Source organism: Adiantum capillus-veneris, chromosome 28 (assembly GCF_014529385.1).
Source record: "Adiantum capillus-veneris isolate H3 chromosome 28, ASM1452938v2, whole genome shotgun sequence".
Taxonomy (NCBI): domain Eukaryota; kingdom Viridiplantae; phylum Streptophyta; class Polypodiopsida; order Polypodiales; family Pteridaceae; genus Adiantum; species Adiantum capillus-veneris.
In genome coordinates this window covers 32,098,524-32,118,541 of record NC_140958.1, presented here as the reverse complement: position 1 = coordinate 32,118,541, position 20,018 = coordinate 32,098,524, and the positions used below count along the sequence as shown (strand labels likewise).

Below are 20,018 nucleotides of genomic sequence, written 5' to 3'. Positions count from 1 at the left end.
CAATGCCCAAGAGTAGGTGCAGGTTTATATAGAGGTCATTCATGCTTTGAACGTACTCTACAAAACCAACGAGCTGAGTTTCTATCACCCTCCGGAGGTGATGGGCATACTCAGCGATGATAAAGACTAGCAATTGTCAAGCTATAGTGAAAATACTAGAAACGCTAAAGATCAAAACAACAACATAAGGTGTTATTAAGTCAAACAATAAGTCGGCTTTTTAGCTCCCCACTTCTATTGAATTTACTACTGATTATCTTGAACATTCCAAAGGAAGAAACACTAAAAATAAACTTACTACGATGCAAAACTGAACGAACTTTTTTCATGATTCTTTTGAATGAGAATCCTTTTTCAACTAGTAAAGAAATAAGATGGCAAGATTGAACAACAAAAGTAGATTTACTAGAACAAAGACGAGAAAATCTAAATAGTTGAGAGCAAATGACACCGTACTTAGCTAAAAGAGAAATGTTCGAAGAAATGTGAGGCATGCGGATGATTTTTAGATTGGCATATTCTGGTTCAAGGCGCTTATCATAGATATCTACTTCTAATCCCAAGGGAGTCTGAAAAATCTTAAGGTCTAAAAAGGCACAACAATCACTATTTGTGGTACAGTTAAGTTCACAAAACTCCTTGGGATAAATCCCTCCGCCTACAGAACTCGAATTCAAGTACATAAAATCTTGAAAAGAAGGAACATCAGCGACAAAAAGATCATCTACAAAGCGTCTTACATTGCATAACTTGTGCAAAAATATTGGGCAAGTGTTAGCAAGGACAAGACGCTCCATAAAATCAAACTCATAAGTAAAAAGATAGAAATTAGCAAGAAATTGTATCTGAGGAAGAATCCCACTGCCAAATCAAGGTGTGAATGATGTCCAGCCAAATGGCAGTGAGGGTATCCTGAAGGAGCTGTGGAGCCGAACTGAGAATGTGAAGACAACGAGCTCTCCAAACATTCCATAGTTCAATGCTAGTGATGACTGAAAAAACTTCATCACGTGTCTGAGGATCCCCCTGCCAAGCAATCTGTGGTAACATAGCCAAAGTCCCTCGCCGATAACCAGTCGAGGTAAGCATAAGAGTTGGATCTATGTCTGAGCCCTCGTAGAAAAGATGCGGTCCGGGCATCGGCATCAACCATGAGACAAATCCCCAAGTGAGAAATCCATGCTGAACACCGGCTCTGCTAAGTAAAAAGCAAACTGCTAGCCACACTACATGAGAAGATGAGCATGACCAAAGACAGTGTGCAGGTGACTCATGTAGTCGCAAAGGACAGCGAGTACATAACGGATCATGACCCATAGTAGCTAGCCAAGTCCCAACTGGAAGTCCTGCATGTGCAATCATCCACATGAAAAAAGAAATACGACGAGCCGCATGTAAATCCCAGATGGCTGACCAAAACTGCTGTAGATAGGCATGGGAGAGACTTGAATGTAACCAGAAACGCATACGAGTGGGCTGCTCTGGGTGCTGTTTCAACAATGCTAATCTTCCAATTCTCTCTCTCTCTCTCTCTCTCTCTCTCTCTCTCTCTCTCTCTCTCTCTCTCTCTCTCTCTCTCTCTCTCTCTCTCTCTCAGTTGCACTACACATGCCATTGCCCAGTTTACTATGAGATACAAGGCCGCTTTCACTGCCTGATCAGAGAGGGCTTTGGACCACTCTCTAGAGTCATGGGATATGAGGACCAGAGATGTCTGGGCTATTTTTGCCCGAGCTACGCAGACACAAGGAGAGCCTGATGAGAGGAGAGGCTAGCCAGTCTCAGAGATGGATCACAACTTCAGAGCGGACATTGGGCAGCCGGAGGAGCAGCTACCACAGCAAAGCTCACATTCTCCTCGCACCAGGGGCACGTTGATCGAGCAAGCGACTGAGCTGGGGAGATCCCAGACGCTCACGACTGCGGAGGATTACACAGTGTCGACGGAGGCTGCATCAAAGGATTCAGATCACTTTGGCCCGACATGCAGGACGCCCGGTCAAACTACTGACCATGGAGGAGATTGATGAGATCCGCCAGCAACCGATGATGGATCTCCTGTGATTTAGCTCTTTTGAGGATTGTACACCCTACTCATCTTGTACCAGCCTTTGTATCAGCTCTTACCCATGTGTTGTATTAGCCCTCAGTCACTACTCTCACCCCCCTACTCATATCCTACACAGTTCTAGCTAGCTGCTTAGTTCACATCTAGCAGTTTAGGGTTCTATAGCACCCCTTTTTTAGTACCTTTTTATTTTTGGTACTTTGACATTGTATCACATTCACCGCGTTGTAACTTTTTGGTCTCATAGGTCATTTTGGCCTTTTGAAGATGTTAATATAACAATTCATTTCATTTCATCATCTCTCTCTCTCTCTCTCTCTCTCTCTCTCTCTCTCTATATATATATATATATATATATATATATATATATATATATATATATAGGAAGTCTCATAGACAGATCACAGACTTCTTTAGAGCAGACATTGGGCACCCGGAGGAGCTACCACCACAGAAGAGCTCGTCGCCTTACACCAGAGGCACACTGATCGATCGAGCAACCGAGATGGGGAGATCCAGACGCCCACGACGGCGGAGGACTACACAGCATCGACGGAGGCTGCATCAGAGGATCCGGATCACTCTGGCCCGACATGCACGACGCCTGGTCAGACTACTGGCCATGGAGGAGATTGATGAGATCGGCCAGCGATCGATGCTGGATCTCTTGTGATTTGGCTATCACAGCTAGCTCCTTAGTTCCCTATTTTAGCCATTTTTCACTTATTATTTTTAAGTGACTTTTGTTCGGAAACTGGGAAGGGCAATTTTGACAAGCATGTATATAAGAAACCGTAGCGCTAGCACTTTTTGCAGAAGAGGCAACAGGAACACCTTGTTCAACAGGCACCCTCTCAACAAGACTCCCCCGACAACAAGCCTGGCGTTTTCATCAACAAAAGCCCAGCGTTTTCAGCCATTGCCAAGCCCTGGCGTTTTTGCATGGCAGATCAGCCTCGGCAGTAGCAGACCACAGCAGGACACCTAGCGCTTTTGCATCTGCACAACATTCAACCCTAGTGTTTTTGCATCAGCATCACAGCCTAGCGTTTTGCAGATTCTCCGCGACAAGATCACAAGTTGCACCAACATTTTCAGTTTTCAGCAGTCAGACACCGCATTAGAAGTCCCAAACCTTGCAGATCTCACCTTCCCGCAGCAAATCCTCGCCACACGGTCAGATCCACCGAAGTTTGCAGTTTCAGCCCGGAAACGTAGATTTCAGTATCTGCGTTTTCAACGCATCGTCGTTGCATCGTCGTTACCGACATAGAGTCAGAATTCAGCAGATAAAGATTTGCAGATTTCAGCCATTAGCGTTTTCAGATTTCAGCCCGTCTCGTCGTCATCCTCATCGTCGGCAAGTCCAAAGCACTGTAGAGATTTGTGCAATCAATAGTAGACCGCTCTCGCCATAGAGTGGGGCCTTCGAAGGAGGGTTTGACAACTTGTCTGGTGTCGTATTCTTCTCTCTCTATCTCTCAGTCTCAGCACCTTCGTTCACAATGTTTATTCACTTTGTTTGTGATCACTTGCACTCTCTCACTAAAGGAATGGAAGGCTCTCCCTTCCGTTAGTAAAAGGAACCTTGAGCACATTTCGGAGCACTCATCTTGAGAAAAGTTCAACATTCACTTCCGTTGCACCTTACATTGGTATCTCTCTCTCTCTCTCTCTCTCTCTCTCTCTCTCTCTCTCTCTCTCTCTCTCTCTCTCTCCCCTTGCGCTGTTGCTGCCCATTAGCAGGCGGCCCAACAGTAATAGAAGTGGAGGTGTTGGAGACATCGAAGGAACGTGATCTCATTTTCCACTTTCCCACTATTTCTTGAGTCAGCATTCAGCTGAGGCTTGGCGGCTTTTTCATGTATCCTCTCCCGCCGTAGCTATTACTTCTCCAGAGGTGTGGGGCCGACATGCAGCATCCCTATATACAGTGCCGGGGCAGCCACCTCTACCAGATCCACCAGAGCCATGCCCACAGGCATATGTCTTCTTTACAGCGGAGGTGGTAAGGAAAGCCATTGACAGGATGAAGCATGAGAGAGCATATGATCGATTAGTGGCCAAGCATTTTATTCATGCCAAAGATATGCTTGCAGAGCTTCTAGCTATGATGTTCAACCGTGTTGGGTGAGGGTCTCCCTGAGACTTAAAGTTTTTGTGCCTATCCTAAAGGCAGGAGACCCTATGGAACCTCGAAGCAATGTAGGGTATGCAAGACATGACTTCTTGCACTACAATGTACGTGAGAGGGAAAGCTTGCAGTCAATAGCTCTTAACTTGTGACAAGCTTGCAAATGAGGCCTTCCCAGCTAGAAATCGAGCGCCCTCTTCTTCTGCATGAGGAAAGTCCACCAGAACGTGCCACTTGGTACATTTACAGGCAATTTCTCATTTTGGGCTTCTCGCTTAAAAATCTCCCGACTGGTTGCCAAGTTGACTTTGCAACAGAGTTCTAAAATGTTCCCCTTATCATTCTGGAGGTAATGACGCGAACAAATTTTATGGTCCAAAATAGCAGTTTCCTAACTTTTAGGGGATACTTCCATTGGATTTCCACGGGTCATCTGACCATCTATCCCCACTGGGACCACATCCAAAAATGGTCGGATACTTTCCCTCGGTAACCCCACCTAGGCACTATGCCTCTATTAAGTTCACTTCCTAGTATCCACCAACTTGCTAAGTGCGACGAGGGGACCTACATGATCTTGAACTGAGCCTAAACATCCTCTTACTAAACGAGTTCCAGTGCCGACCAACTTCCCGTCTGCGGGTGAAACTATTGTTCCCATTGGCCATACCATGTTCGACCATTTGCAACTTCAAAAAGAGGGTCTCAAAAATTAAACAAAAATCATTGGAAAGAAACCAACAACTAAGGATAGCAGTTGCCACGTACTCGTGACCTAGTTAACAGTTTCCACGTCCTCGTGACAAAAGTTGCTCTCTCGTACTCTCCTCCAGAACGCATGTTGTGCTTTGGATGGCATTTGGTAGATTTCAGCACCTCCTCCAGATTCCATCCTATTGCGCATACATGAAAGGCTGCCCCTTTACTTACATAGAGAAAGCAAGGCCGGTCGGTGCTTGCTTAAAATAGACGAGATCACTGTTTAAACTCTCCCTCAGTGATTACAAGAAACACACAGAAGCTCTACCAAATGGGACAAGTTTGCAAGAAAGAATCCTCCCCGCGGTGCTTCTTGCTCATTGTAAGCTAGGCTTAGCAACCTGTGCAAATTTTGAGCCCATGCGTACGTGCAGTTCATAACCTTTACACGCACCTTATCTAAGTCGACGCACGTCTAATGTATCAGCCTACAGTTTTTCCACAAATCAGCTCCGTTACGGATCCGCGCAACAGCGCTGCTCGTGACAATCCAGACTGACAGAGAGGGGGGGCATCTCCACGTGGAGGGCACTGGATGCAGTGGATTGAATTTCCACTATGACGAACGGCAACCACCCTACTTTTAACTCCAGTGGTTGCTTAAGGTTTACAATACCGCAAGTGCTCTACTTGGCCGCCTTCACCAGAGGCCAGTTCCCCTCTTAAGTCACATGTGCTGCCTACGACAGTTTCTCATGGTTTTTGTTTGTTTCGCTTGCCTACTTGTATGCTCCTTATTTCTTGTGTGTGATGCTTGTGCTTGTGCATGTTGTCACCAGCGTGTGACTACTATCTATCCTTTTTGTTGATTTCTTTCTTATTATCTATTTACTTTCACTTTTTGGAAACACCCCTCGGGAAATCTAACTGCCCTGCATTGCATAGCTAGTGTGGAACTGTCCAGAGGGAGTCCAGGCCTGAGGGCAAGAGAGCACTAAGGTTGGACAAGGACTATGGTTAGCCAAGTGGGGTCATTGACTAGCCAAAGTGGAATCCTTTGCTACAGAGGCTACATTTCAGTTTTGGATGTGGCCACAGTGTACAAAGAGGGTCGGATGACCTAGAAAGATATAATGGCAGCATCTCCTAAAATTTAGGGAACTGCTATTTTGGGACCTGAAAATGTCTTCGCGTCATTACGTGCAGTTTGACATGGGGATCATTTTGTTACTCTGTGGCCAAGTCAACAGAGGCTGCAGGTGAGATATTTTTAGACCCGAGGGTCTAAAGCGGGAAAATGCACAAATGAGTGACACTTGGCACTCTGAGGCCAGTTTACTACTTATAGAGAAGGCAAAAACGTGATTTATAGTTGGGAGGCTCATTTTGCAAGTCTCTGTCACAGGTTAAGAGCTATGGAGTGCTTGCTTTCCCTCTTATGCACAGTGCGGTGCCAGGAGTGATGCCCTGCACGCTACGCACTGCCCTCTCTCTCCCCTTTGGCAGTATGTTATGCCCCTCTAGTGGGCTCTTCATTTGACCAATGTACAGTTGTGTGGGTTCATGCGCGATTGCCGAGGCAAGAGCCTCTTGCACAGGTACTGGATTAGCTAGCGGCTAATCCCCCCGCAGGTACAGGTGAATTCGGAGAGGTTTCACGCCAGAAATCTCGTCCAATTCAAAGGGCAAGTAGCCCTACAGGTGCGGGAGCTCGAGGACTTGCTAGGGATGCGACCGGCACGCGAAACGGAGCCCGAAACAGTGAATTACAGCCTGCTGTGTATTTTTGCAGGTTTAGGGTTTTGGCCCTAAACGGACCCTAATACCCCCAGGAGGTTCGGGGACGCAAGGGGACCGCTGTACAGGCGATCTGGCGTATTTTCAGGGCTGAAAACAGAGAATTCAGCGTGCTGCAGATTCTCGCCAGGTTTTGCAAAGTGCCCGTATGCGTCGGGAAAGTCAGTCAATGCGTGGGAATACTGACCGTGAAGGGTTCTAGTACAGTTATGCTGCCGAAATCGAGCTGGAACAGTGGAAATTCAGCCGAGTTTGTGCGGGGCAGCTTGTAGGAACCACAGCGTTTATTCCCTCTTTTGAACAATAAAGAAATACCGAAAGGGGCGCCTAAGTTAGGGGCCAATCTGGTGTCTGTCCACTCATACAGGTGCAATCTAGCAGCCTGTATCCCTCTCCCCTTTGTTGTGTCTTGAAAGTACAGGTAAAATAGACGACTAATAATGGGTGAAAGCTAAATCAAGGTTTAAAGTAAAGTCTACCGCCCTTTTTGGATTGAACAGGCCGGTTTCATGGTTCCATCGACGGGATTAAATCACTTTTTCCCATAGAAGTGAGCCTTGGGCAGTTTTCGGCTTGAAGACACAGGGGATCATAGACGAGACACAGGGAATTGTAATTATGGCTGACAGACCAGATGATGTGACTGAAGAGGTTTCCTCTTCACAGGGTCAACAGACACATGAAGTGGGTGAGTCCTCAAGACCACCACAGACTGATGATGATATATTCAGGACCCAGTTGGCTACTGCTGTGGCTATGTTCACACAAGTAATGCAGAACCCAAGGTTTTTAGCCTTTCTGCAACCTCCTGTTCCGTCTCAGCAAGTTGGGTCACTGGATCATATTCAAAAGCCTGTTAAGGCTCGAACACAGGTGATTCATACCGCACAGTCAATGGAAACACCTGTACACTTGACGGAGAACATGCAGTCTCCACAACCTGTGCCTAAGGTGCAAGAACAGGTGGCTGAGATGCCAGTTTTTCAAGCTGTACCAATTCAGCCCGCCACCTTTCAACAGCCTATAGCTGGTTCTAATGGGCAGGGAAGCAACTTACAGGCTATGCAACAGGTCTTCCCACCACCTTCAGTACACCCTGGCTATTTTGGAGGTGGATCCGTATTCCAAAGCATGGCTGGTCATGCACCTGGAAATCAGTTTTATACGCCAGGAACAGTGTTTGGGGGTGCTCAAACGATGATGCCTAACCCCATGTACAGTGTCATGGGTATGCAACCAGGGTTTCAAAGCACTCAGGGACAATTTGGGATGCCACAAGCAAATTTTGGTATGGCTGGAATTACAAATCAGCAGCCAAATATGGCATTTCCAGGTCAAGTTAATAGCGGCCAAGGAACACAAATGAACCCTAATAGTGTTCCCATGTTTCAGTCACTTCCATATGACAATTTAACGCCGCTTGAGAGGCCAACTCCGTACAAAGAAGGTGGCAAAGGTGTGACATTCACGACCTTTACAGGGTTTGATGACAGGAAGAAGGCTCTTTCATTCCTCCAGCAGTTTGACAAGGCCTATGCAGGGGGAAACTTTACAGAGGCTTCAAAGGTCCGCAAGGCAGCCACTTTCTTGACAGGGAATGCGGGACAATGGTGGACAACTTTATTGCTTCAAGGGCAAGCTCCGTCCACATGGATTTACTTCAAGCAGATTTTTGCAGCAGCATGGTTATCTGATGATTTCGAAGCAGATGTCATGACAGAATGGCACCAGCTTAATGCTGCCACTTGCAGAAATCTGGATGATTACAATCGGAAGTTTTGGAAAGCTCTACTTCCAGTAACTTCCTATAGGTTTGTGCCATTGACAGAACAGATTGAAAAATACTGTTGTGGCCTACCCAAAGGATTGAGAAAATACTGCACGAAGACAAAAGTCACTACTTTGACGCAGCTCATCGAGGTAGCAAACACTGGCAATGGTTTGCTCAAGGGAGAAGATTGTGAATTTAACACTGGCGTCAAGGCAGGATCAGGCAAGAAAAATTCAGCCAAGAAGCACGTTCCCAATGAGGCTCCTAAAGGGACTCAGGAGTCGGCCAACACAGGGAAAGACAAAGCTACGGCTGAATCAGAAAAAGGACCAGCAAAGAAATGGAAAAGACGTTTTCCTCGCAAGTCAGAAGAGCAAAAGAAGGTCCTGAGGACAGAGAACAAATGCTTTATATGTGAGCAGCCTGGCCACATCGCTTACAACTGTCCTACAAAGAAAAGGCCAGCTGATTCTGAAGACAAGGAAGACAAGAAAGGAAAGAAGCCCATGGCTGGTCTAGTGCCAGATATGGTGGGCGACAAGCCAAATTCAGATGCAAGTGAGCTTTGCAGAGCATGGGGAAAGGTTAGGGATCAAACAGTGCTTATCTTCTTTGATCCAGGTGCCAAAGCCAACTTTATTTCCCCAGAATTGGCTTCAAAGTTGGGAATCAGACCTGAAGAGATGGGGTATACAGCAGAGGCAGGTTTGGCATGTCCTGGCCATACAGAGGCTGTGACACCCATCATCGGAAAGTTGCGTCTACATATCCAGTCCTATGTAGATGCTGAAGAATTTTACATCATGCCACTGGACGGATGTGATGTGTTGTTAGGTATTCCTTGGTTGTTTCGTGTACAGGGAATCCTGGATGCCTACAACAAAAAGATCACTGTACAGAGCAGGGGAAAGACTCACATTCTGGATGTAAAGCTTAAAGGGGAGTCTATTCCTACTGTATCAGCTTCTGCTATTACTTCTGTAATGAAAAAGCATCTTTCTGCGTACTTGGTTTTTGCACGTGAAGTGTCAGATTGTGATGAATCAAATTTATCTGTGCTAGATAAAGAAAGGTCAATGTTTTTACAACAGTACAGTGACTGTTTTTCCGATTCATTACCGTCTCAATTACCACCAGAGAGACCCGAGGACCATGCGATAGATTTGGTGCCAGGCTGTAGCCCACCAAATAAGCCTCCGTACAGGGTTAGTGCGGCTCAGCAGAAATTGATAATGGGCCAAGTACAGGAGTTGTTAGAAAAGGGGCTGATTCAGCCCAGTTCATCTCCATTCTGTTCTCCAGTGTTGTTGGTGCAGAAAAAGGATGGCTCATGGCGTATGTGCATCGACTACCGTGCACTGAACAAGAATACCATCAAGAATAGGTTCCCTATACCTAGAATTGATGATATTATGGACAAATTAGAACGAGCAGCTATGTTTAGCAGGATAGATCTAAAGAGTGGGTACCATCAGATCCGCATTAGATCAGAGGATGTGCACAAGACTGCTTTTAGAACAACGTTTGGCCTTTACGAATTTTTAGTGGTGCCCTTTGGTCTCACAAATGCTCCTGCTACGTTCAATAGGATGATGGACAGAATTTTCCGTCCACACCAGCAGTTTGTTGGTACATTCTTTGATGACATGATAGTCTACTCAAAGAATGAAGAGGAGCATAGGCATCACTTGGCCATTGTGTTCAAAGAGCTACGCAGTCATAGGTTGCTCATCAATGCAAAGAAAAGTGAGTTTTTTCTGGAAGAGATTCACTTTCTGGGACACATTGTCTCAAAGGATGGTGTCAGAATGGATCCTGCAAAAGTCGAAGCGATCAAGTCATGGCCAAATTTGAAGACGGTGCATGATGTCCGAAGCTTCTTGGGACTATGCTCCTATTACAGAAGGTTTATCCGAAATTTCGCTGAGATTGCTTCACCTTTACATGCTCTTCAAAAGAAGGCAGTCACCTTTAGATGGACACAAAAAGAGATTTCAGCTTTTAATCTCTTAAAGGAAAAGATGACTTCGGATCCAGTCATTGTGTTGCCAGATCTTAGGAAGTCATTTGTGGTCCAATGTGATGCCTGCGGTAGTAGCATTGGTGCTGTGCTAATGCAAGATGGCAGGGTAGTAGCCTATGAGAGCAGAATTTTGCAAGGGCCAGAGATGACCATGCAGGTCTATGAGAAAGAGTTACTGGCTGTGATTCATGCGCTCTTAAGTTGGAAACACTACCTGCTAGGTGCAGATTTCGTTGTCCAAACGGACCATCAGACCTTGCGATACTTCTTGACACAGACAAAGTTATCTGAAAAGCATATGCGATGGGCAAATATCTTGTCCATGTTCCATTTTCAGATTGTGCATGTGGAAGGCAAGAAGAACGTTGTGGCTGATGCCTTGTCAAGGAAGCCACAAATTTCAGCTGTGTCGATTCCTTATCATCATGAACTTGATGATATGAGAGAACAGTATGCAAATGATGAAGATTTTGCAAGGGTCTTCGAGCAACTAATGGATGGACAACGTCATGAACACTATCTTCTTAAAGACGGGTTCATGATGATGCATGGCAGATTGTGTGTCACAAAGCCATTGCGACGCAAAGTTATGGAAGAGAGTCATGTCCCACCGTATGCAGGGCATCGTGGTATCGATGCTACAGTTAAAGCGGTTGAGACATTCTTCTATTGGCCTACATTGAGAAGGGATGTGGATGCCTTTGTGCGAGAATGCCTAATATGCCAAAAGGTCAAGTTTGACAGGCAAAAGGCACCAGGGTTATTGCACCCACTACCTATTCCAGATAAACCATGGGAAAGTATTGCTATGGATTTTATCTTTGATCTTCCAAGAACGCAGACAGGAAATGATGGTATTTGGACCATTATTTGCAGATTCAGCAAACAGGCTCATTTTATTCCTGTCAGGAAGAAGATAAAGCCAGATCAGATGGCACGCTTGTTTATGAGCAATATTTTCAAGTATCATGGCATGCCACAGTCGATTGTTAGCGACCGTGATCCACGCATGACAAGTTTGTTCTGGAGAGGCTTGTTTGAGAATATGGGCACCACGCTCAAATTCTCTTCGTCATTTCATCCTCAAACAGATGGGCAGTCAGAAGAGGCAAATTCTACTGTCCTAGATCTGCTGAAGTGTTATGTGTCAGAGCATAAAGGAAAGTGGGAGCAGTATTTGCCATTGGTGGAGTATGCATACAATAATACAGTGCATTCATCAACTGGCAAGGCACCTTTCGAGATAGTTGAAGGTGGCAAGAAAGTTCCTCCCATACTGCATACAAAGGACAAGATATTTGAAGCAGATAAGTATGTTCAAGACATGGATGAAATGTACAAGAAGGTCAAAGTGGCCTTAGAAAGGACTCAGGCAAAGCAAAAGAAAGCAGCTGATCGTCACCGTCGTGAAGTGGTATATTCACTTGGTGATTGGGTGCTTCTACGGTTTGAAAAGGCAAGGTTAAAGAAAATGAAGGGCAAGGAAAGACTGTTTCCAAAGCTCAGCATGCGTTACTATGGGCCTTTTCAAGTGTGCGACATAATCAGTGATGTTGCATATAGGCTGAAATTGCCTGACAGTTGGAAGATTCACAATGCGTTTCATGTGAGTCTTCTCAGACCCTATGTGGGTGATGTGCCAGAAGATATGCCAGCTGAAGATCAGCCGGAAGTCGAGGAACTTGACGAGATCTTGGTCCCTGAACAGATTTTGGCACACAAAGAAAGAAAAGTGAAAGGCAAGGTTATTAGGCGTTACTTGGTAAAGTTCAGAAACTATCCACCAATGGATGCTAAGTGGATGGAAGAAGGTGAACTTGCAGAGTCACCAACTGTGTTATCACTTTACCTGGAAGCCTTCGATTTGCAACCTACCTTGACCCCTTGAGTTTCAAAGCTAAATGGATTGTCAGTGTGACAATGGCTTCTGAAACAAATGATGTACATGGTATTTAAAGTGAGCTCAAATGAAATACCTGTTACATGAATGTTAGAGCTGTACAGATTGTCAGTTTGGCAATTGCTCTTATGGAATGTCCAAAAGTTTGGTTAGTGCTATAGAAGTGAGTATTTCTTGTCAGTTTGTCAAGGATACAATGATTGCTTCTATTCAGGAGTACATGTGTAACTGCATTCTTAAACTGTCGGTTTGGGTATGCTCGAAAGTGTTACGGGATCCAACGTGTACTATAAGACAGTGGCAAAATGTGCAGCTACCATTTTGTCATTGGAAAGTTAGTGACTCAAAACAATGGCAGAGTGCGAAGCTACCACTATGTCATTGGGACAGGGTTCACACGCAGGCAATACATGAGTCGACGAGGTGTTGAATACACCAGGGTTGACAATGAGCATGTATGTGTCGTATATGTGTCGACAGGTGTTGAATACATCAGTGTTGACAGTAAGCATGGACGACATAGATGCAAACGAGGACGTTTGAGATTTCAAGAGGGGGGTATGTCACCAGCGTGTGACTACTATCTATCCTTTTTGTTGATTTCTTTCTTATTATCTATTTACTTTCACTTTTTGGAAACACCCCTCGGGAAATCTAACTGCCCTGCATTGCATAGCTAGTGTGGAACTGTCCAGAGGGAGTCCAGGCCTGAGGGCAAGAGAGCACTAAGGTTGGACAAGGACTATGGTTAGCCAAGTGGGGTCATTGACTAGCCAAAGTGGAATCCTTTGCTACAGAGGCTACATTTCAGTTTTGGATGTGGCCACAGTGTACAAAGAGGGTCGGATGACCTAGAAAGATATAATGGCAGCATCTCCTAAAATTTAGGGAACTGCTATTTTGGGACCTGAAAATGTCTTCGCGTCATTACGTGCAGTTTGACATGGGGATCATTTTGTTACTCTGTGGCCAAGTCAACAGAGGCTGCAGGTGAGATATTTTTAGACCCGAGGGTCTAAAGCGGGAAAATGCACAAATGAGTGACACTTGGCACTCTGAGGCCAGTTTACTACTTATAGAGAAGGCAAAAACGTGATTTATAGTTGGGAGGCTCATTTTGCAAGTCTCTGTCACAGGTTAAGAGCTATGGAGTGCTTGCTTTCCCTCTTATGCACAGTGCGGTGCCAGGAGTGATGCCCTGCACGCTACGCACTGCCCTCTCTCTCCCCTTTGGCAGTATGTTATGCCCCTCTAGTGGGCTCTTCATTTGACCAATGTACAGTTGTGTGGGTTCATGCGCGATTGCCGAGGCAAGAGCCTCTTGCACAGGTACTGGATTAGCTAGCGGCTAATCCCCCCGCAGGTACAGGTGAATTCGGAGAGGTTTCACGCCAGAAATCTCGTCCAATTCAAAGGGCAAGTAGCCCTACAGGTGCGGGAGCTCGAGGACTTGCTAGGGATGCGACCGGCACGCGAAACGGAGCCCGAAACAGTGAATTACAGCCTGCTGTGTATTTTTGCAGGTTTAGGGTTTTGGCCCTAAACGGACCCTAATACCCCCAGGAGGTTCGGGGACGCAAGGGGACCGCTGTACAGGCGATCTGGCGTATTTTCAGGGCTGAAAACAGAGAATTCAGCGTGCTGCAGATTCTCGCCAGGTTTTGCAAAGTGCCCGTATGCGTCGGGAAAGTCAGTCAATGCGTGGGAATACTGACCGTGAAGGGTTCTAGTACAGTTATGCTGCCGAAATCGAGCTGGAACAGTGGAAATTCAGCCGAGTTTGTGCGGGGCAGCTTGTAGGAACCACAGCGTTTATTCCCTCTTTTGAACAATAAAGAAATACCGAAAGGGGCGCCTAAGTTAGGGGCCAATCTGGTGTCTGTCCACTCATACAGGTGCAATCTAGCAGCCTGTATCCCTCTCCCCTTTGTTGTGTCTTGAAAGTACAGGTAAAATAGACGACTAATAATGGGTGAAAGCTAAATCAAGGTTTAAAGTAAAGTCTACCGCCCTTTTTGGATTGAACAGGCCGGTTTCACATGTGCTTGGGGTGAGTGAGTTCTACAAAATTGCTTGTGGTTGAGGTGTGTGCGCGTGTATGTTTGCATCTTCTGTCTGTTTATGTCTTGTTCTTTTTTGTTTTTTCTCCTGTTTGATGGGTGATTTAGGTTTGGAATTGGTTTAGTGGGTGTGGACTGGTGGGTGTGTTGGGCATTTCTTGCCTCGCCTTCAGCAAATTTGCACCATATATTGTTTCTACTTGTAAGTTGAAGAATGTCATAGCCTTGTTGATCATTGCGAGGGATGCCTAGACGTTATCTTTCTCGCAGTTTTTTGTGTAGAATCTTCTTGTGGCAGTGATGTCTCTTCTACTGGGATGCGCCATTGTATACGGCCTTCGAGATCTGGAGTTGGCTATCGGAGATTCTTTGGTGGAGTTTTCCGCCTCCTCTCAACGTCAGGTTGGCCTTTTCTACTTCAGCTCTCATCTACTTTCTTCCCTCACTCCCCTGCATCTAGCTTTTCTATTATCACCCATCTTTTGTAACTTTGCATCATTGGTAGTTTTCTCACGGGGGGTTTCACTATTAGATCCATTGTGTGTGTATGATAACGTAATACAAAAGAGTACCAAGCCTAACTTCTTTGCCACAGAAAGAGAAATGAAATAAATATAAGATGTTATAATAACGTCCTCAAAAGGCCAAAATGACCTATGAGACCAATCTGTTACAAAATGGTCAATCTAATACCATGGTTGGGTACAAAAGAACTAGATACTACTACTAAAATCCATCCTCATCTGTTGCACTCTGGATATCGAAAGAGTATGGCTTGAATCCTCTGTTGTAGTCTCCGTCGATGTTGTGTAGCTGCTCTCCTCAATCGTGGCCGTCTGGATCTCCGTAGCTCGAGTACTTGGTCGATGAGAGAGCCGGTAGTGGTCGAATGTGTTGAGAGAGAAAGAGAGAGCACAGAAATAGAACCCCAAAGTGTGTAGAATACACACATGAGATGATGTATATATAGAGGGGACCTGGGTGCCATATATAGAGAAGCCATATATTGAATAGCTTCACATATAAGCTCAACACCCCTTATCAAATAAGGGTCCCTAACTGTGGATGAAAATACCCTTGGGGGATCGAGGGAAAAACCCACAGCTCTATATACACCCACCGTTATATTATAAAAATCATTGAATGTACAGATATTCATGAGGAGCTACATCACTCCTTTTACAATGAATGTTTTATGAGGAGTTACATTACTCCTATCCTATCAAATACAATAATGAATACAAAGGTTCGATAAAGAGGTGTAAAGACTATCGATTAGCTCGTAATCGGAAGTGTCTCCGTGATCTGCTATGTAGCTTGTCATCAATATGGCATCACCAAACATGTCTTCATAAATCTTTTATTGTCACCAAGTTTGTCTTCATGAAATCAATTCTTTGATCAATCCTACATAGATCATAGACTCAAAAAACATAGTCATGAAAATTATTAGCATCGTTAGTGAAATAATTACGTTCGCAATGCCATAAGAGATGTTTGTGACACCACTCTTTTGACGACATATATACGCACGACAACATATGGTACATAAAGTATGAACGTAAAAGTACAAGATTCGTGATTACGTGATGAAAATGATATGTGTATATACTACATAAAACGACATTTATCAACGTAGTGATATCAATGAATATCATCAAAGTATTAACAAAACATCATCATTGTATCAATAAAAATAAATAAATCATCATGGTATCAACGAAACGCATCATGATATCACCGAGAATAATCATTGTATCAATGAAACAACATCATGGTATCACCGAGAATAACCATGGAATCAACGAAACAACATCATGACATCACCGAGAATAATCATTGTATCAACGAAACAACATCATGGTATCACCGAGAATAACCATGGCATCAACAAAATATCATCATAGTATCACCGAGAATAACCATGGCATCAACGAAATATCATCATGGTATCACTGAAAATAACCATGGTATCAACGAAACAACATCATGGTATGATCGAGAATAACCATGGAATCAACGAAATATCATCATGGCATCACCGAGAATAACCATAGTATCAACGAAATATCATCATGGTATCAACAAAAATCACCATGATCAAAGTACTAACAAAACATCATCATGGTACCATCAAAATCACTATGGTATCAACGAGAGATTATCAATAAAACGACGTAAACTATATCTCTAGAAGAATAATTATACGAGAATCAATGAACGAATATATCATATAACAAAAGATCGTGTACCAACAGTAGCTCGATAGAATTTGCACGATCATCAACGGCTCGACTGAATCGGAACGATATGTAACTCGTTTCTGCAGCAAAGTTACGTCAGTAACAAATATATGATCGATGATCAATTATGAGGAAAATCAAAATCAAAAAGTAAAATTTTGCTTTTCAAACATATTCGCAGTCCGAGAATGATAACCCATAATTGGTGCAGAATTTAGAGAAACTTTCTTCTCCAAAGTAATACATCACATCGATTCCGATCGCTAAAACGAGTAGTTTCTGCAATATCGTTTTCAATTAGAAGAAAAATCAAAAAGCAAAAAACGAAAGTTGCTTTTCAAACATATTCGCGGTCAGAGAACGATAACCCAAAATCAGTGCAAAATTTAGAGAAACTTTCTTCTGCAAAGTTGTACACCACATCGATTCCGATGGCTCAAGTAAATTGTTTGATAACTCATAATCGATGTAGAATTTGAAAAAACTTTCTTCTCCAAAGTTATAGACCACATCGATTCCGGTGTGCTACACGAACTCTTTCTGCAAAATCGTTTTGAATCAGGAGAAAAATCACAAACAAAAAGCGAAGTTGCTTTTCAAGCATGTACGTAGTCGCGAACGATAACTCAAAATCGGTGCAGAATTTGAAAAACTTTCTCTGCAAAGTTGTAGACCACATCGATTCCGGTACATCACGCGGGTAGTTTCTGCAAAATCGTTTTGAATCAGGAGAAAAATCGAAAACAAAAAACGAAGTTGCTTTTCAGGCATGTACGCAGTCCGCACACGATAACTCAAAATCGATATAGAATTTGAAAAAACTTTTTTCTACAAAGTTGTAGACCACATTGATTCCAGTGCCTTGCGCGGGTAGTTTCTGCAAAATCGTTTTCAATCAAGAGAAAAATCAAAAACAAAAACGTATTGCTCTGATACCATGTTGAGAGAGAAAGAGAGAGCACAGAAATATAATCCCAAAGTGTGTAGAATACACACATGAGATGATGTACATATAGAGGGGACCTGGGTGCCATATATAGAGAAGCCACATATTGAGTAGCTTCACATATAAGCTCAACAGAATGAGTTTGGGCCGAGCTCTGCAATGATGACTGCTCCTCTGGCTGTCCCATATCTAGTGAAAAGAAACCTGTAATCTGTCTCCGGGACTGTCTCTCTCTCTCTCCCCCCAGTTAAGTGTCTCTATATCTGTGTAACTCAAGTAGATATAGCCCATGACATCTCTCATTCTCATAACTCATGACCCTAGGAAAAGACCGAAACCCTCTCTGAATAAGTAGTGGAAACGGCCCCGTATCTCATAGTACACTATCCAATGACATATGTAATGTAGCTCTGTCTCTAGCTCTAACTGACATAAGCGGCATATCTTGTTGTCTGCTGGTATCCCTCTAAATCTGTCAGTCTCAATGTCCAGCTAATGTGAGGATGTGCGTATCTGACCAATGGTACACCGAAAACCATGAGACATATGTGTGTCCATGTAGCTGGGTCGAATCACAAACCCATCTCCTGTGAGGTGGAGAAGATGCTCTCTATAGAAAGCCATCTTCGTGCCCAACTCCTGTGGCGGCTCTATCCATGTCCTCCTAGTATCCAGCTGGATCAGGTCTTGACGAATGAGTCTAGTAATCTCCACCCGTGTAAGAGACATCGAGGGTGCTTGAAGAGAGTACTGGAAAGAGAGCAGCTTGTCAGTGGTAAGACCATGCGTATGAAACCATGATGTCATCATGAAGTGTCCCCTTGAAGAGCTAACTGTCTCGAAGACTGCCAGTCTAGCATATCTATCTCTAGTAGTATCCCACAAGCTGTGTGCGCACAAAAGAGACTGATCTGGTAAGCGTCTCAATCTCCATAGGAGCAGCAGCTAGCTCTGCTCGAATGATAGCGTGGGGTACGGAGGCCTTGGCTCTGATCAGACGAGAGATCATACGTCTCCAACCATCCTGGCCTACAGAAAGTCCCCATGTCTGCACCCCATAAAACATAGCTAAGGCTACTAAGGTATCAAAGAGGCATAACTTTGTCCGAGGTTCTTGGAACTGAACCTGCGAACACATCCTCTCCAAGCCTCCCAAGGCCGCAAAAGCTCTAGTCAGTCTAGTCTCTGCTGCACTCCCCAAAGAAAACCTCGGCCCAATGAAGACAACCCCAAGGTAAGTGAATGCATCTGTACACTCTACAATCTCTTGACCATATGTGAAAGTCGGTGTTGATCTCCTGATCCACTGTGGTGTGGTCTTAAACACCATAACCTTGGTTTTACCAAGGTTTACAGACAATCCACTATCCTCTGCAAATTTGTGTAATGCATCCAACTGTCGCTGCATACCCTCTGGTGAGTCAGAGATCAACACAATATCATCAGCATATAACAACAATGGGATCCACGTCCCTGCCAGCTAGGCACCTCGATCACCCTCTCTGTCAATGTAATCAGACACCTCATCAACATACATACCAAATAGAGTAGGAGACAATGGGCAACCCTATTTCACCCCAATGGTGGAGTGAACTAAATCAGATATCCCCTCCGGAGTGCATACATATCCCATCACTGATCTGTATAGAGCCATAGTCCCCCAAATCAACACTATGGGCACCCCCATCTCGTACAGTCTGCGCATCAATCGAGCTCTCGGTACCGTGTCAAATGCTTTGCGCAAATCCACAAAGCTACAATAAATCCGTCTCCCATGTGACCTACCCTCTTCAATAATGGCTCTGAGTGTCAGAATATGATCAAGAGTGGAGAAACCCCTCCTAAAACCGGCCTGGCCCTTTACTCGTACACCCTCACCCTCTACCCAATTACTCAACTACTGCTCAAGAATGGATGCATACAACCGTGCCAATGTGTGCCCAACCATAATAGTGCCAGGCTCTGTAGGATCACATGCTTTAAAGATAGGCACAATAGTGGACAACCTCCAAGTCTCAGCTAACCCCTCACACATGGCACGATTGAACAACACTGCAAGAACCTCTACCAGCATATCCCTAGCATGTGTAAATTGCTCTGCTACTAGACCATCATGATCATGTGTCCTGCTGGTCCTCATCCTGTCAATGGCTCTCTTTACCATCTCAGTGGTAAAGAAGGTGTTGGTAGGTGGACATGGCTATGTAGGAGCTTGAAGGGGGTCCTGTCCAGGAACTGTATATAACGATGAGGCATACTGGCCTCTCACATCAGGAGAAGTAATCACTGGGAGAGAGGAGTGCTCATGAAAGAATCGCCATGCCTCTCCTGAGTCTCTACTCAAGAACAGCTGATACAAGTCTCGCTCCATCTGGGC

At 44.6% G+C, this 20,018-nt stretch overlaps 1 protein-coding gene across 4 annotated transcripts in view; it reads right to left on the bottom strand.

Moving 5' to 3' along the window:
• The window catches only part of ATGRIP (Golgi-localized GRIP domain-containing protein), a 172,719-nt gene that overhangs the window by 118,997 nt on the left and 33,704 nt on the right, over positions 1-20,018 (bottom strand). The gene's annotated exons all lie outside the window — the stretch shown is intronic.